Source organism: Dipodomys spectabilis, unplaced genomic scaffold (assembly GCF_019054845.1).
Source record: "Dipodomys spectabilis isolate Male_0828 unplaced genomic scaffold, ASM1905484v1 ptg000266l, whole genome shotgun sequence".
Classification (NCBI taxonomy): domain Eukaryota; kingdom Metazoa; phylum Chordata; class Mammalia; order Rodentia; family Heteromyidae; genus Dipodomys; species Dipodomys spectabilis.
This window is the reverse complement of record NW_024870943.1, coordinates 256,244-275,137: the sequence shown is the minus strand read 5'-3', so window position 1 is coordinate 275,137 and position 18,894 is coordinate 256,244. Positions and strand designations below refer to the sequence as shown.

General features: G+C 40.8%; 1 pseudogene; it reads right to left on the bottom strand.

Annotated features, from left to right (window-relative positions):
* Positions 1-18,894, bottom strand: part of LOC122125473 — a 260,765-nt pseudogene that overhangs the window by 126,510 nt on the left and 115,361 nt on the right.

Sequence of the window (18,894 nt, the reverse complement as noted above, 5' to 3'; positions counted from 1 at the left end):
TTACTGCCTTTGCTGTGTCCCAGAGGAGCTGGTAATTTGTGTGCTCATTTTTGTTGAATAGCATGAACATTTGAATTTCCTTTCTAATCTCTTCCATGACCTACTCGAGATTCAGCAGTGTGTTGCTCAGCCTCCATGTGTTACCAGACTTTCTTTGGTGGCTTTTGGGCTTTTGGTGTTGAGTTCTAACTTTATTCCCTTGTGGTCAGAGAGAATGCAAGGTATAAGTTCAATGTTTCTGAATTTGGACAAGTTTGCTTTGTGGCCTAAAATGTGGTCTATTTTAGAAAATGTTCCATGTGCTGCTGAGAAAAACGTGTATTCTGATGCTGCTGGGTGAAATATTCGGTAGATGTCTGTTAAATCTAGTTGATCTAAGCAGCTGTTTAGATCTGCGGTTTCTCTGTTGAGTTTTTGCCGAGTTGATCTATCTAGTGGGGAGAGTGGTGTGTTAAAATCCCCAACAATTAATGTGTTTGGATCTATGTGGGATTTGAGGGAAAGTAGTGTTTCTTGGATAAATTTGGGTGCTCCATTGTTTGGCGAATAGATATTTAGAATTGTAATATCCTCCTGAAGGAGAGATCCCTTAATTAGTATGTAGCGACCATCTTTATCTCTTCTCACGAATTTTAATTTGAAGTCTACTTTATCTGATATTAGGATTGCAACTCCCGCCTCTTTATGGGGGCCATTTGCTTGGTAGATTTTGCTCCAGCCTGTAACATTGAAAACGTGTTTGTTTTCATGGGCAAGATGTGACTCCTGAAGGCAGTAGAAAGAAGGATCTTGTTTTTTAATCCAACTAGACAGTCTATGTCGCTTAATTGGAGATTTAAGTCTGTTAATGTTAAGAGATAGGATTGAGAGATATTTGGGAGTTACTGCCATGTTATCCACCTTCTTGGGGGTTGCGAAAACTGGGTTCTTCCTATGGTTCTTGGATTCTCAGTTTTAGTGCAGTTTCTTGGCCTTTATTGCGGTCTTGTTGGTTTTCTATGTGTAGGACATCTTTAAGAATCTTTTGTAGGGCTGGTTTGGTGGAGATGTGTTGTTTCAATTTTTCTTTGCTATGGAAGGTTTTCATTTGGCCTTCAGTTATGAAGGAGAGTTTAGCTGGGTACAGTATTCTTGGTTGATATTTGTTTGTTTTTAGGGCTTGGCATACATCATTCCAGGCTCTTCTTGCTTTGATTGTCTCTGCTGAGAAATCTGAGGTGATTCTAATTGGTTTCCCTTTATAGGTGATTAATCTTTTCTCCTTGACAGCTTTAAGGATCTTTTCCTTGGTCTGAGTTGATCCTGTGTGGATTATAATGTGATAATGCGATGTCCTATTCTGATCTGGTCTATTTGGAGTTCTAAAAGCTTCTTGTATCTGAATAGGCCTATCTTTTTGCATGTTTGGGAAGTTCTCTGCTAGGATCCTGTTAAACAAATTTCCTAGACCATTAACTTCTGTTTCTAGGTGCTCCTCTACACCCATTATCCTTAGATTAGGCCTTCTGATGGTGTCTTCCAAGTGTTGGGTAGATCTACCATATTTCTTGGACTTGTCTTGGATGGTTGTATGTTCTTTCTCTATAATATCTAGGCTGTCTTCAATCCCAGAGGTTCCATCTTCTGCATGGTCTAACCTGCTGTCAAGACTTTCTACTTTGTTTTTTATTTCTTTTCCTTCTAATTGGTCAGCTTTGATGGCTTCACATTCTTTGTTGAAGCTTTGTTTTAGATCTTGTATGGACTTCTTTACTTCCTTAATTTGGTGTTCAGTGTTTATTCTCAAATCACTTAGTTGATTGGTGATGGTTTCCTTGGACTCCCATTCCTTCTGTTGGGTTCCATTCAGCATTCCCTTTGTGGTCTCTCTGACTTCCTTCAGCTCTTTGTTAATGGATCCCATGAATGCCTTTAGTGATCTTTGTGTATTCTCATCCTGCTCTCTCAATTCCTGTATTACTCTTTGCTTAGCTTCCTCCCATTCATGCCATTCTTGTAGTTCTCTTTGAGTGTTCTCAGCCTGTTCACGCCATTCCTGCCTTTCTCTTTGAGTATTCTCAAGCTGCTCATGCAAATCCTGTATCAGTTTTTGAGTAGTTTCCTCACGCTCATGATATTCCTGTATAAACCTTTGGATTGCCTCCTCTCTCTCCCTATCACTCTCATACAGAGTTCTTTGTATGTTTTCAATCTTTTCATTTATCATGTTTGCCAGCAGTGTTTGTAGAGCTATTTGGGAACTCTCCTCTGGATTATTCATTGTCTGTTCTGTCCCCTGATTATCATGAGTGGGAGTGTAGATACCTGGACTTGCCATTTTTCTTGTGGTTTTCTGGTTTACTCTGCCCATTTGGGATGAAAGTAACACCAGTTTTGTGCTAGAACACTAACTTAAGGCAAGCATCATCCAACGTCTGAATTTGCACAGTCAATAGTCTGCAGATACAATCTAGTTCAACAGATACCTCTATTCAACATCAAACAACTATATATTAATGGCTATGAACCGCAAAGAAGAATTTGGTAAACCAGAAATTATTAGGGTTAGGGAGAGATGTGGGTAAAAATAGGAATAGAGTGATGTGGGAAGGTACAGGGAGAGTTAACCAAGTCCTAGTCTCAAAGCAGGAAATAGGTTGGATAGGATGAAAGAAGAGAGAGAAAACAAGAAGAAAGAGAAAGGAAAAAAAAGAGACCAGAAAAAATAGAAAAATAAAAATTATTAATATGCAGATTTGAGAACAAACTCTTCAAAGAACGTGAACATAATGAGAGAAGGGGAGGGATATAAAGGAGATGTGAAAAACTTAAAAATAAAAATACTTAAAATATTATATAGGTATAAAGAGGTAGTACTGCTATTAAGGAATTTAAGTCTCAGAAGTTTTGCATTGAGAAATAAATTTGTGGATTAAGTGTGTACACAATGGGAGATAGGGTCTAATAGTCAACTACGGGTTTATCTGAGGATGTGCAGAGCAACAGTTAAGTCCCATAAAGAAGAACAGAAGAGAGGAAAAGGTGAGAAGGATAAGGAAGAAAGAAAAAAAATATCAGAATTTCGGTCGAGCTAAGCAAAAAACAAAAAGAAATTTTTTTTTTTTTTTAATTTAATTTAATTTTATTTGAGAACATACTGTACAGAGGGGTTACAATTACATGGGCAGGATAATGCATACATTTCTTACCAAGCATTGCAGCCTCCTCCTTTGTTTACCCTTCACCTCCCTTCCCAGCCTCCCCCCTCCCTCCCACCCAATCATACCCCCCTTCCCCCCCCCCCGACATTGTAAAGCTGGTTTTGACATGACATTTTGTACTTCTCATTGTTGCAACAGGTCCACCTGAATCCTTAAACGACTTGTTTGTCCCCATCTCCTCCACATGTTATACTGACATCAAATATAGTGAAAGCGGGGGTTACACTGTGGGGGAGGGACATACAAAGCAACAAAGAGATAATCTTATAAATGCGTTAGAAACACATGCATGAAAGAAACAAAAACATTAAAATACATATTTGAGGTTTCGTTTTCCTAACATCACATTGACTTTTTCCGCTTGACTCATACCTATACTAGATATTGCAAATAAGGGAAACCATGGGACCTATGTTTCTTTGGGCCTGGCTTACTTCACTTAATATAATTTTTTCCAAGCCTTTCCATTTCCTAACAAATGGGGAAATGTCATTCTTTCTGATGGAGGCATAGAATTCCATTGTGTATATATACCACATCTTCTTGATCCATTCATCTACTGAGGGGCATCTGGGATGGTTCCATGTCTTAGCTATGGTAAATAATGCTGCAATAAACATAGTTGTGCTGGTAGCTTTAGTGTGGCCTTGTTTGTGATCATTTGGGTAAATGCCCAAAAGTGGGATTGCTGGGTCATTGGGGAGCTCTATGTGGAGTCTTTTGAGGAACCTCCATACTGCTTTCCAAAGTGGTTGAACAAGTTTACATTCCCACCAACAATGAAGTAAGGTTCCTTTCTGCCCACATCCCCTCCAGCATCTGTTGTTGTTAGAGTTCTTGATTTTTGCTGTTCTAACTGGAGTGAGGTGATATCTCAATGTTGTTTTGATTTGCATTTCTTTTATGGCTAGGGATGTTGAACATTTCTTCATGTGTCTATTGGCCATCCTTCTTTCTTCTTCAGAGAAGCTTCTCTTTAAGTCTTTCGCCCACTTACTTATTGGGCAGTTGTTTCTTTGAGGATTTGTTGTTGGGTGGTTTAATTTTTTGAGTTCCAAGTATATTTTAGATATGAGACCCTTGTCCGTTGTATGGCTAGTAAAGATCTTCTCCCAGTCCGTGGGCTTTCTATTGATCTTGCTAGCTATGTCATTTGCCCTGCAGAAGCTCTGCAACCTTATACAATCCCATTTGTCCAGCCTTTCTTTGATTTGTTGTGTTTCCGGGTCTTTATTCAGAAAATTTCGGCCTGTGCCAAGGAGACCCAGGGTTTCTCCTATTCCATCCTGTAATGTTTTCAGAGTGTCTGCTTTGAGTTCAAGGTCTTTGATCCATTTGGAGTTGATTCTGGTGCAGGGTGATATATAAGGATCTAGCTTTAGTTTTCTACATGTAGTTAACCAGTTTTGCCAGCACCATTTACTGAAGAGGCTGTCTGTCTTCCATTCTATTGTTTTAGCTCCCTTATCGAAGATTAGATGGCTATAGGTCTGTAGGTTCATTTCTGGGTTTTCAATTCTATTCCATTGGTCCTGAGGTCTGTTCTTATGCCAATACCAAGCTGTTTTGATTACTATGGCTTTATAGTAGAGTTTGAAATTTGGTACTGATATTCCTCCAGCAGTGTTCTTTCCGTTGAGGAGCGTTTTTGCTATTCGGGGTCTTTTATTGTTCCATATGAATTTTTGGATTGCCTCTTCTATTTCCTTGAAGAATGAGGGTGGAATTTTGATAGGTATTGCGTTGAATTTGTAGATAGCCTTGGGCAGTATTGCCATTTTCACGATGTTAATCTTTCCAATCCAGGAGCATGGGAGGTTTTGCCATTTTTTAAGTTCTGTGTTGATTTCCTTTTTCAAGATTTTAAAGTTTTCATCATAGAGGTCCTTCACTTCTTTAGTTAAGTTAATTCCTAGGTATTTTATTTTTTGTGGGGCTATTACAAATGGAGTTGCTTTCCTAATTTCAGCCACACTTTTCTCATTGTTGGCATACAGAAAAGCCATTGATTTTTGGGGGTTAATTTTATAACCTGCTACTTTGCCAAAGTTTTGAATCAGCTTGAGTAATTTGGGAGTGAAGTCTATGGGATTCTTTAAATACAAGATCATGTCATCTGCAAAGAGGGAGAGTTTTATTTCTTCTTTCCCTATTTGGATCCCCTTTATGTCTGCATCTTGTCTTATTGCTGTAGCTAGGCATTCTAATACTAGATTGAAGAGAAGTGGAGAGAGTGGGCATCCTTGTCTTGTTCCTGAGTTAAGAGGAAATGGCTTTAGTTTTTCACCATTGAGTATAATGCTGGCTGTAGGTTTGTCATATACAGCCTTTATTGTATTGAGGAATGTTCCATGGATTCCTAATTTTTTCAAAACCTTCATCATAAAGGGGTGTTGGATCTTGTCGAATGCTTTTTCTGCGTCTATTGAGATAACCATGTGGTTCTTATTCTTGCTCCTGTTGATGTGATGAATAATATTAATTGATTTGCGTATATTGAACCAGCTTTGCATCCCTGAAATGAATCCTGTTTGATCGTGGTGTATGATTTTTTGGATGAATTGTTGAAGTCGGTTGGCCAAAATTTTGTTGAGAAGTTTTGCATCAATGTTCATCAAAGAAATGGGTCTATAGTTCTCTTTCTTTGATGAGTCCCTGCCTGGTTTTGGGATGAGGGTTATGATGGCTTCATAGAATGTGTTCGGTAGTGAGCTTTCTCTTTCAATTTCATTGAAGAGTTGGAGGAGAATTGGTGTGAGCTCTGCTTTGAAGGCCTTGTAAAATTCCGCTGTAAAACCATCTGGTCCTGGACTTTTCTTAGCTGGGAGGTCTCTTATTGCTGTTTCTATTTCAATGCTTGATATGGGCCTGTTAAGATAGTTTACCTCATCTTGGTTTAGTTTTGGCATGTCAATATTTGCTAGGAAGAGGTCCATTTCTGTCAAGTTCTCAAACTTATTAGCATAAAGTTTTGAGAAGTATTCCCTTATAATGTTCTGAATCTTGCTTGTTTCCGTGGTGATGTTTCCATTCTCATCTCTGAGTTTATTAATTTGGGTGTGTTCTCTTCTTTTTCTGATAAGATTTGCTAAGGGTCTGTCAATTTTGTTGAGTTTTTCGAAGAACCAACTCTTTGTTTTGTTGATTCTTTCTATAGTTTTTTTGGATTCTAATTCATTTAATTCTGATTTAATTTTGATTATTTCTTTCCGTCTACTGGATTGGGGTTTATCTTGCTGCTCTTTTTCAAGGAGGTTTAGATGTGTCATTAAATTGTTAGTTTCAGATCTTTCCAATTTGTTGATGTAGGAGCTCAGAGCTATAAACTTGCCTCTGAGTACTGCCTTTGCTGTGTCCCAGAGGAGCTGGTATTTTGTGTGTTCATTTTTGTTGAATAGCATGAACATTTGAATTTCCTTTCTAATCTCTTCCATGACCCACTCATGATTCAGCAGTGTGTTGTTCAGCCTCCATGTGATACCGGACTTTCTTTGGTGGCTTTTGGTGTTGAGTTCTAACTTTATTCCCTTGTGGTCAGAGAGAATGCAAGGTATAAGTTCAATGTTTCTGAATTTGGACAAGTTTGCTTTGTGGCCTAAAATGTGGTCTATTTTAGAAAATGTTCCATGTGCTGCTGAGAAAAACGTGTATTCTGATGCTGCTGGGTGAAATATTCGGTAGATGTCTGTTAAATCTAGTTGATCTAAGCAGCTGTTTAGATCTGCGGTTTCTCTGTTGAGTTTTTGCCGAGTTGATCTATCTAGTGGGGAGAGTGGTGTGTTAAAATCCCCAACAATTAATGTGTTTGGATCTATGTGGGATTTGAGGGAAAGTAGTGTTTCTTGGATAAATTTGGGTGCTCCATTGTTTGGCGAATAGATATTTAGAATTGTAATATCCTCCTGAAGGAGAGATCCCTTAATTAGTATGTAGCGACCATCTTTATCTCTTCTCACGAATTTTAATTTGAAGTCTACTTTATCTGATATTAGGATTGCAACTCCCGCCTCTTTATGGGGGCCATTTGCTTGGTAGATTTTGCTCCAGCCTGTAACATTGAAAACGTGTTTGTTTTCATGGGCAAGATGTGACTCCTGAAGGCAGTAGAAAGAAGGATCTTGTTTTTTAATCCAACTAGACAGTCTATGTCGCTTAATTGGAGATTTAAGTCTGTTAATGTTAAGAGATAGGATTGAGAGATATTTGGGAGTTACTGCCATGTTATCCACCTTCTTGGGGGTTGCGAAAACTGGGTTCTTCCTATGGTTCTTGGATTCTCAGTTTTAGTGCAGTTTCTTGGCCTTTATTGCGGTCTTGTTGGTTTTCTATGTGTAGGACATCTTTAAGAATCTTTTGTAGGGCTGGTTTGGTGGAGATGTGTTGTTTCAATTTTTCTTTGCTATGGAAGGTTTTCATTTGGCCTTCAGTTATGAAGGAGAGTTTAGCTGGGTACAGTATTCTTGGTTGATATTTGTTTGTTTTTAGGGCTTGGCATACATCATTCCAGGCTCTTCTTGCTTTGATTGTCTCTGCTGAGAAATCTGAGGTGATTCTAATTGGTTTCCCTTTATAGGTGATTAATCTTTTCTCCTTGACAGCTTTAAGGATCTTTTCCTTGGTCTGAGTTGATCCTGTGTGGATTATAATGTGATGGTGGGATGTCCTATTCTGATCTGGTCTATTTGGAGTTCTAAAAGCTTCTTGTATCTGAATAGGCCTATCTTTTTGCATGTTTGGGAAGTTCTCTGCTAGGATCCTGTTAAACAAATTTCCTAGACCATTAACTTCTGTTTCTAGGTGCTCCTCTACACCCATTATCCTTAGATTAGGCCTTCTGATGGTGTCTTCCAAGTGTTGGGTAGATCTACCATATTTCTTGGACTTGTCTTGGATGGTTGTATGTTCTTTCTCTATAATATCTAGGCTGTCTTCAATCCCAGAGGTTCCATCTTCTGCATGGTCTAACCTGCTGTCAAGACTTTCTACTTTGTTTTTTATTTCTTTTCCTTCTAATTGGTCAGCTTTGATGGCTTCACATTCTTTGTTGAAGCTTTGTTTTAGATCTTGTATGGACTTCTTTACTTCCTTAATTTGGTGTTCAGTGTTTATTCTCAAATCACTTAGTTGATTGGTGATGGTTTCCTTGGACTCCCATTCCTTCTGTTGGGTTCCATTCAGCATTCCCTTTGTGGTCTCTCTGACTTCCTTCAGCTCTTTGTTAATGGATCCCATGAATGCCTTTAGTGATCTTTGTGTATTCTCATCCTGCTCTCTCAATTCCTGTATTACTCTTTGCTTAGCTTCCTCCCATTCATGCCATTCTTGTAGTTCTCTTTGAGTGTTCTCAGCCTGTTCACGCCATTCCTGCCTTTCTCTTTGAGTATTCTCAAGCTGCTCATGCAAATCCTGTATCAGTTTTTGAGTAGTTTCCTCACGCTCATGATATTCCTGTATAAACCTTTGGATTGCCTCCTCTCTCTCTCTATCACTCTCATACAGAGTTCTTTGTATGTTTTCAATCTTTTCATTTATCATGTTTGCCAGCAGTGTTTGTAGAGCTATTTGGGAACTCTCCTCTGGATTATTCATTGTCTGTTCTGTCCCCTGATTATCATGAGTGGGAGTGTAGATACCTGGACTTGCCATTTTTCTTGTGGTTTTCTGGTTTACTCTGCCCATTTGGGATGAAAGTAACACCAGTTTTGTGCTAGAACACTAACTTAAGGCAAGCATCATCCAACGTCTGAATTTGCACAGTCAATAGTCTGCAGATACAATCTAGTTCAACAGATACCTCTATTCAACATCAAACAACTATATATTAATGGCTATGAACCGCAAAGAAGAATTTGGTAAACCAGAAATTATTAGGGTTAGGGAGAGATGTGGGTAAAAATAGGAATAGAGTGATGTGGGAAGGTACAGGGAGAGTTAACCAAGTCCTAGTCTCAAAGCAGGAAATAGGTTGGATAGGATGAAAGAAGAGAGAGAAAACAAGAAGAAAGAGAAAGGAAAAAAAAGAGACCAGAAAAAATAGAAAAATAAAAATTATTAATATGCAGATTTGAGAACAAACTCTTCAAAGAACGTGAACATAATGAGAGAAGGGGAGGGATATAAAGGAGATGTGAAAAACTTAAAAATAAAAATACTTAAAATATTATATAGGTATAAAGAGGTAGTACTGCTATTAAGGAATTTAAGTCTCAGAAGTTTTGCATTGAGAAATAAATTTGTGGATTAAGTGTGTACACAATGGGAGATAGGGTCTAATAGTCAACTACGGGTTTATCTGAGGATGTGCAGAGCAACAGTTAAGTCCCATAAAGAAGAACAGAAGAGAGGAAAAGGTGAGAAGGATAAGGAAGAAAGAAAAAAAATATCAGAATTTCGGTCGAGCTAAGCAAAAAACAAAAAGAAAATTTTTTTAAAAAATAGAAAGAAAAACACACACACGCATGTATCCCTAAAATAAAGATTATGAGAGGGAAATAATTACTAGAAAACAATTTTTTCCAAAAAAGGTAAAAATTAAAAATTAAGGGGGGGACCAAGATGGCGACGGGGCAGTAGGGAAACGCCACAGCTCTCTCCAACCAAAAAGAGAGTTCGAGTTCCAACGCTTAATCTCCCCAAGAGACTGACAACAACAAAAAGACGAACACTCAGAGAAAAACCAGAGGTGGAAAATCACAAAAAAAGAAAGAGAGGAAAAGAAGAAATTCAGAACAGAGAAGAGCGAAGACCCCTCCCCCAACCTTTACTGGCCGCACGGCAGTGCACCAAGCCGCCGGCCAGCCGGCCTGGCGGGGGCTGCCGGAGCCACAGAGACACAGGGGGCTGCTTGCAGATCACCAGGTACCGGATTGCAGAACAGCGGATCGCCAGGAACAGAGAAACCTACCAACCGGGAGTCTCCACGAGGATCCCACCCCCACCCCTCACTCTCCACGGAAGCGGAGAGGCTCCATCCCGCCAAAGCCGCCCGGCACCAGCAGCGCGACAAAGGGACCTGTCTGCAGACCACCCGCCCAATCGCGACGCAACTACCCGGCGGGGGGCCGCCCAACCCAGCCCGCAACCACCCCAACTGAACTCGGATTGCAACAACAACTGACGACCTACAGGGTGAGTACCCAACAGGGGACAGTGAATCCATCAAGGGAGACCAGAGCTGGAGGGAATCCCCAGACCCTGACCTAGACTCCCTACCCCAACACCCGGACCACAGGACCCACTAAAACTGGGAACTGTTCGAGAGCTCCACCAGCCGGTGGAGCACACTCTGCTGGCCAGGCCAGAGCAAGAGCGCCCCTGGAAGGGAGCTTAAATGCCCAAGCCAGGAACAGCGCCCCTGGGTCAAGACTACCAACAGTAGAAGAAATTTGAACTGTGTCCTCCAGGCTGCATAACCTAGGTGGTATACACATTAGCACGGGCCTAACGAGCGAGCTCCAGGCTGGGGCCGGAACCAGGCCCGGGGACCGGCGCCTGAACAAAGCAAAAAGGGTCAGAAGTGGGGCTGTGGCTCAAATGGTAGGGTGCCAGCCTTGAGCTGAAGAGCTGAGGGACAGCACCCAAACCTAGAGTTCAAGCCCACAACCAGCCCAAAACAAACAAACAAAAACACATCAGGAGCCCATAGCAGACTCCAGTATTTGGGAGAGTGCATCCAGAGCATCTGATCTTCCCAAGAGCACCCGCAGGAGCAAACACAAGCAGTCTAGGCTGCTCAACCCTTCCAAAGGCGGGAATTGCTACAGCAGAGAGCTGAGAATCCTAAGTAAGTCAGAATAGCAGCTGGAAATAGGCTCCCAACAGAATCCAGATCAGGCACAGACTCTCTCTACCAATACAGAATCAGCAACCAAGCAAAGACAGACACACCAAAACAAGATTGAAGAGCAGTCTCCTGAACCCCCATGCGAAAATCACAGAGAAAAATCACAAGGTTTACCACTACCCAGGACAGCAAGCTCACCTCAAAAGCCAGCAGCCACGCAGGGGAGAGCCCCAGTGGGAGCAAAGCAGGAATGGAAGACAAAAGCTACATCCAAGGGTTGCTGGAGGCAATGACTCAAGAAATAAAGCGAGAAATGGATCAGAAATTGAAAGAGCACAAGGATGAACTATCAAAAGATATACAGGACATCAAACAAAAGTTGGATGCAAAAATAGAAGCGGCACAAACCTCAGTAAGAAGTGAGATAAACGCCAAATTAGAGGTAATGCATACTGATCTCACCTCATTGAGAGGTGAGATCAGTACTCTGAGAACCAACATTGAATCCATAAAGGGATCCATTTCCACCATGCAAACCACAATAGAAGCCACGGTCAACAGAGTGAATGAAATGGAAGGTAGAGTGTCAGATACAGAAGACAGAATACACCAACTGGACCAAAAAGTGACAGATATGGAAAAATCACTCAAATTAAACCAAAGGGAAATTCAAGAGCAAGCAGATAATGCTAAAAAATTTAACCTTCGCATAATCGGAGTGGACGAAGGTGAGGAATTCCAGAGCAAGGGAATGCAACACCTATTTAACAAGATAGTCAATGAAAATTTTCCCCACCTCAAAAACCACCATCTTAACTACATCACAAAAGCTTATCGAACACCCAACAAGCAAGATCCCAGGAGAAACACTTCTAGGCACATTATAGTAAAAATGATGGATCTGAATAATAAGGAAACAATCCTGCATGCAGCAAAAATGAAGAAGGAGCTATACTACAACGGGAAAAAAATTAGAATCACTGCAGATCTCTCCACACAAACAATGAATGCAAGAAAAGCCTGGGAAAGCACCATACGAGCCCTGAGAGCCAATAACTGCCAACCCAGACTGATATACCCGGCAAAGCTAACATTCACATTCGATGGAGAACTGAAAACTTTTAATAGCAAAGAAAAACTAAATGAATACATAAACATTAAGCCAGCATTACAAAGAATTCTAAGAGGGGGGACACAACCTGAAGAAAGCAACCAGGAACTGGGACCTGCCCCAAACAGGCATTACTCAAAGTCTAACTGAGCAAGCACAGGAGGAAAGGAAAGAAGAAAAACTTAGGAAAACGGAATGGCAGGGACAACAATGCATCTCTCTATACTTTCTCTTAATATAAATGGGCTGAATTCGCCAATTAAAAGAAAATGAACTGAGGACTGGATCAGAAAACAAGACCCATCCATCTGTTGCCTTCAGGAGACCCACCTCTCAGCCAAACATACAAACAAACTCAGAGTGAAGGGGTGGAAAAGGATCTACCAATCAAATTCCCCCAATAAGAAAGCAGGTGTAGCTATCCTGATATCTGACAAAATAAACTTTTCATTAAAATCAGTACAGAAAGACAAGGACGGACACTACATATTAATAAAGGGAACAATCCAAGAGGAGGATATAACCATCATCAACTTATATGCCCCAAATATCGGTGCACCCAGATATGTTAAACAAATGCTCTCAAACTTACAGAATAAAATAGATCCCAATACGATAATACTAGGAGACTTTAACACGCCACTCTCACCAAAGGACAGGTCTACCAACCAGAGGATTGGCAAAGAAGCCCATACTTCAAGCGGAATTAACTGACATCTACCGAGTATTTCACCCTAAAACAACACAGTACACATTCTTCTCAGCAGCTCATGGAACTTTCTCCAAAATAGACCATATCATAGTTCATGCAAGGAACTTAAGCAAATACAAAGGGATCGACATAATCCCCTGTATCCTATCTGACCACAGTGGAATCAAGCTAGCTCTCAATAACAAAGCATACCGCAGAAATTTCTCTAATACATGGAAATTGAACAGCACACTCCTTAACAATACCTGGGTAACAGAAGAGATCAGAGAAGAAATAAAGCATTTCCTACAACTCAATGAAAATGAAAACACCTCACAAAGAAACTTGTGGGACACAGCAAAAGCAGTCCTGAGGGGCAAATTTATTGCCCTCAGTGCCCACATCAAGAGAATGGAGACAGACCAAGTAAATAATCTCATGTTGCAACTAAAACAGCTAGAAAAACAAGAAAAAATGGGACCTAAAGCTACTAGACGAAGCCAGATAACCAAATTGAGAGCAGAGATTAACCAATTAGAAAATCAGAAAACCATAACCAAAATAAACCAAACAAAAAGCTGGTTCTTTGAAAAAATAAACAAAATTGATGGCCCGTTGGCAAGATTAATTAAAAAAAGAAGAGAGGAAACCCATATTAATAGGATTAGGGATGCCACAGGAGACATCATAACACATACCCAAGATATCCAAACAATTCTAACAGACTACTTTCAAAAGCTATACTCTCTAAAGGAAGAAAATCTGGCAGAAATGGATGCATTTTTAGAGAAATACAAGTTACCCAAACTGAGCAAAGAAGAAGTTAACCAATTAAATAAGCCAATATCCTATAATGAGATACAGGAAGCTATCAAAAGTCTTCCAACAAAAAAAAGCCCAGGACCAGATGGATTCACAACAGAATTCTATAAGACCTTTAAAGAAGAACTAATACCCATACTCCTCAAGCTCTTCAGAGAAACAGAGAAGGAGGGAGCTATCCCAAACTCATTCTACGAAGCCAATATCACACTCATCCCCAAACCAGGCAAAGAGCCAACCAAAAAGGAGAATTACAGGCCAATCTCCTTGATGAACACAGATGCAAAGATCCTTAACAAGATTCTAGCTAACAGAATCCAGAAACACATTAAAAAAATAATACACTATGATCAGGTAGGCTTCATCCCAGAGACACAGGGATGGTTTAACATACGTAAGTCAATAAATGTAATCCAGCATATCAACAGAGCCAAGGTCAAGAATCACATGATTATCGCCACAGATGCAGAAAAGGCCTTTGATAAAATTCAACATTCATTCATGCTAAAAGCTCTGGAGAAAATAGGAATAGAAGGAACATTTCTAAAAACAATAAAAGCCATTTATGACAGACCAATAGCCAATATTATACTTAATGGGGAAAAGCTACAACCAATCCTCCTAAAAACAGGAACAAGGCAAGGATGTCCACTGTCTCCACTCCTCTTCAACATAGTCCTAGAACCCTTAGCCAGGGCAATAAGGCAAGAAAAAGACATTAAAGGGATCCGCATAGGGAAAGAAGAAGTTAAACTATCCCTTTTTGCAGACGACATGATACTATACCTCCACGATCCCAAAAACTCCATCCCCAAACTTTTAGAAATCATAAGTCACTTCGGCAAAATAGCAGGATACAAAATAAACCCACAAAAATCAGTTGCCTTCCTATACACTGATAACGTACAGGAAGAGAGGGAAATAAAGGGAGCAACCCCATTCACAATAACCTCCCCAAAAATAAAATATTTAGGAATTAACCTAACCAAAGACGTAAAAGAACTATTTAATGAGAACTATAAAAAGTTAAAGAAAGAAATTGCAGAAGACACTAGGAAATGGAAAGACCTCCCATGCTCCTGGATAGGCCGATTTAATATAGTAAAGATGGTGATACTTCCAAAACTAATATACAAATTCAATGCAATTCCTATTAAAATCCCAATGACATACATCACTGAAATACAGAAAACAGTCCAAAAATTTATATGGAACAACAAAAGACCTAGAATAGCCAAAACAATTCTAGGGGATAAAGACAATATGGGAGGGCTATCCATGCCGAACTTCAAACTCTACTACAGAGCTATAATCACAAAGACAGCATGGTACTGGCACAAAAACAGACCCGAAGACCAATGGAACAGAATAGAAGATCCAGATATAAATCCACAGGCCTACAGCCAGCTGATATTCGACAAAGGAGCCAAAGACATACAATGGAAGAAACACAGAATCTTCAACTGCTGGTGCTGGGAAAACTGGGCAGCCACATGCAGAAAACTAAAGTGGACCCCAGCCTATCACCATGCACCAACATCAACTCAAAATGGAAAAGACCTTAACATTAAACCTGAATCTCTGAAACTACCACAGGACAGAGTAGGAGAGACACTTGAACTAATAGGCACAGCAAGAAACTTCCTGAACAGAGTCCCAGGGTCACAACAAGTTGGAGAGAGACTCGACAAATGGGACTACCTTAAAATAAAAAGCTTCTGCACAGCTAAATCTATCGCAACTAAGCTAGAAAGACAACCAACTAATTGGGAAAAAAATATTTACCAGCAATATATCAGACAAGGGGTTAACATCCTGTATATACAGGGAACTCAGGAAACTAATCCCTCCCAAACCTAACAAACCAATTACTAAATGGGCAAGGGAACTAAAGAGGGACTTCTCAAATGAAGAAATAAAAATGGCAAAGAAACACATGAGGAAATGTTCATCATCCCTGGTGGTGAAGGAAATGCAAATAAAGACAACCCTAAGATACCACCTTACCCCAGTCAGAATGTCCCACATCCACAAATCAGCCAACGACAAATGCTGGAGGGGATGTGGAGAAAGAGGAACCCTATTACACTGCTGGTGGGAATGTACACTTATACAACCACTTTGGAAAGCAGTCTGGAGGGTCCTTAGAAAGCTAAAGATTGACCTCCCTTACGACCCAGTCATACCACTTCTAGGCATCTACCCTGAACAACAGGAACCAATATACAAGGACACGTGCACCTCCATGTTTATTGCAGCACTGTTCACAATAGCTAGGATATGGAAACAACCTAGGTGCCCCACCACAGATGAATGGATCCAAAAATTGTGGTATCTATACACAATGGAATATTATGCAGCCATTAGAAATGACAAAATAATGGCATTTGCAGGGAAATGGATGGAGCTAGAAGGAATCATGTTGAGCGAGGTAAGCCAAGAACGAAGAGACAAATGGTACATGGTCTCCCTGATAAGTGGATGCTAAATCCAAAAGGTTAGGTGATACGACAAAACTAACAGGACTTAAGAAACAAAGAACTCCCGCTCATCTGGTTGAACCACTACTAAATATCCCCATGCTGCTGATCACAAATATGGTATATAACATGTGAACACTGTTATATATTACAGACTGTGGTAGACAATTTGCTCCAGGGAAGTTAGAATGCACTTGTGACTTTGAAATTATGTAATCATTTAATCACAATCAAAAAAAAAAAAGAACCTCAGGGAAGGGAGGGAGGGAGGGGATGGTAGGGGGAAAACAATGGAGGGGGTAACAATGTTCAAGAGGAAGTGTACTCAGTACCTCACTCATGTAACTGTAACCCTCTGTATAGTAGCTTTACAAGAAAAAAAAAAAAGAAAAATGGGTCAGCCCGTGAACCAGCTGGGAGGTCAGCTCTCCCTCACTCCCTGCACCCTTAGCTTGGGGGCTCTGTCCCGATCCCTTGTGCACTTCCTGCTGGTAGAGCAGGCCACACTGTTTGCCATCCTCACAAAACAACCACCCTGGCCAATGGCTGCCATTGTGATGAAAACAGCGGAATTCAGAAGGGCCAAGAAAGTCCCGGGGAGGTTTTGGGGGGAAGCGCTCATGCTAGTTCAGATATGGGAGTAACCATTGACTGACCCCTAGGACAGGCGCCATCTGACTTCTGTTCCTGGGTCACACCTGAGTCCTGGCATGATGGTGGCCACTATTGCACACTGCACACACCTTGCCTTGTCAGGTCCCTGCCAGACTGTATCTACCTTCCCATTGTTTATACTTCATTAAAATCCCTAACTACTCACTTCTTACGCCTGATAGTGCCTTGGCAGAGAAACCTTTAAAGCAGATGGATCCTTGTTATAATGAATTTTTGGTTTGTGTGGGTGGGAAATCAGTTGTGGGGCTTGAACTCAGGACCTGGGTGATGTCCCTGAGCTCTTTTACTCATGGCTAGTGCTCTACCACTTGGAGCTTAGTGCCACTTCCAGTTTTCTGGTATGGAACTGAAGAATCTGCTGGACTTTTCTGCCCAGGCTGGCTTTGAACTGTGATCCTCAGATCTCAGCCTCAGTCTCTAAGATGACAGGTGGGAGCCACAGGTGTCCAGGGACTTACTCTTCAAATTATCCAGGACTGGTTGAGCCACACTTGCAGTTTTGGGTGGAATGCAACGTGGGCATGGTGCTGATCTTTAAATGCACTGTTGAACTTTCTTGCAGGTATATTAAATATTTTACATCTGTGCTCTTCAAGGAAATAGGTGTCTAATCCTGTCTCTAGTCTGTTCTCAGAGTTTGGTAGCATTCTTCCTTTCCTAGTTTTTGAACCTGTCTGAGAGGCATTGGTGGTAACTCTGAACACCTGGTGTAACCCATCAGTGACTCTATTTACTGCTTGATTAAAGATGAAGTTAGGTGACTAAAATCATCTTGGATCAAACCTGATGGGTCCAACGTGCAAAGAGGTGAATCCATTTCTTGTATGTTTACTAATGTGTTGGATTAATTTTCTACTATATTTCAGTGACAACTTGAATTTTAACTGTTATGATATTCTAGTTTTTTTAGTTGATGTCTTCACTGTTCTTGGCTGAAGGCTTGTCAGTCTTAGCTATCTTCCCAAAGAAAGTTCTTACCTTCACTGATTTTTTTTTTGTCAGTCCTGAGGCTTGAATTTTGGTCCTGGGCACTGTCCCTCAGCTCTTCAGCTTAAGGTGTGCACTCTATCACTGGAGCCACAGTCGCCACTTCCAGTTTTCTGGTGGTTGATTGGAGATGAGTCTCATGGACTTTGCTGAATCAGCTGGCTTTGAACCATGATCCTCAGATCTCAGCCTTCTGAGTAGCTAGGAATAGAGGAGTGAGCCACCAGAGCTCAGCTTCTTTCACTGATTTTTTTATACATTGTTCTTTTAATCTCCATTTCTTTCATTTTTACCCTGATTTGTGTGTGTGTGTGTGTGTGTGTGTGTGTGTTTATGTGTGTGCCTCTCCTTTGGCTTGAACTCAGGGCCTGGGCACTGTTGCTAATCTTCTTTCGCTCCAGGCTAGTGCGCTACCACTTGAGCCACAGCTCTGCTTTGTACATTCTGGGGATAGTTTATTGAAAATGAGCCTCATTGACTTTTCTGATGCCTTTGAACCACAGTCCTCAGATCTGAGCTTCTTATGTAGCTCTGATTAGTGGTGAGCAGTCATCAGTTCCTGGCTGGCTCTATCGTGATTTTTATGATTCTCTTTGTATCCACTGTTCTGGGTTTGTTTTTAGACTGTGCTTCATCACTGATTGCATTTGAGACACCTGACTTTTTTCCTGACAGGCCCGCACAGCTGTAAATTCCCTTAGAGAAGCTTTTGCCTCATCCAAGAGGTTCTGGAAAGTTGTGGTATGGTTTTGATTCTTGAATTTGTAAACTTGTTCCTTCATTTGATCCTTAAGTCTTATGGCTGACTTTGGGCTCGACAGCCTATCTCTTGATGAGAGGGTGTCTTAAGCCAACATTCTAACTTGGTCTGGACTTACAGGTTCATGGCATCCAGTAGTACTAGTTCATGAAACCGGGGCAGCAGTAGGCATCTGTGGGCTGGCTCGCTGTTTGTCAGCAGAAGTTAACGGTCTTTATCTCATCAACCTAACTTGGGTTTGATGTCTCCCGTGCTCTCATGGGACAAGCAACTGGGGCTCCATTTCAGGTCTGTTCCCATTTGCTTGCGACAGTTTTCCACTCGGAACTTGCAGTTTTCAGTCTTGGCTGGTGAAATGTGTCATCTCTATGCAGTGTTGGTTTAT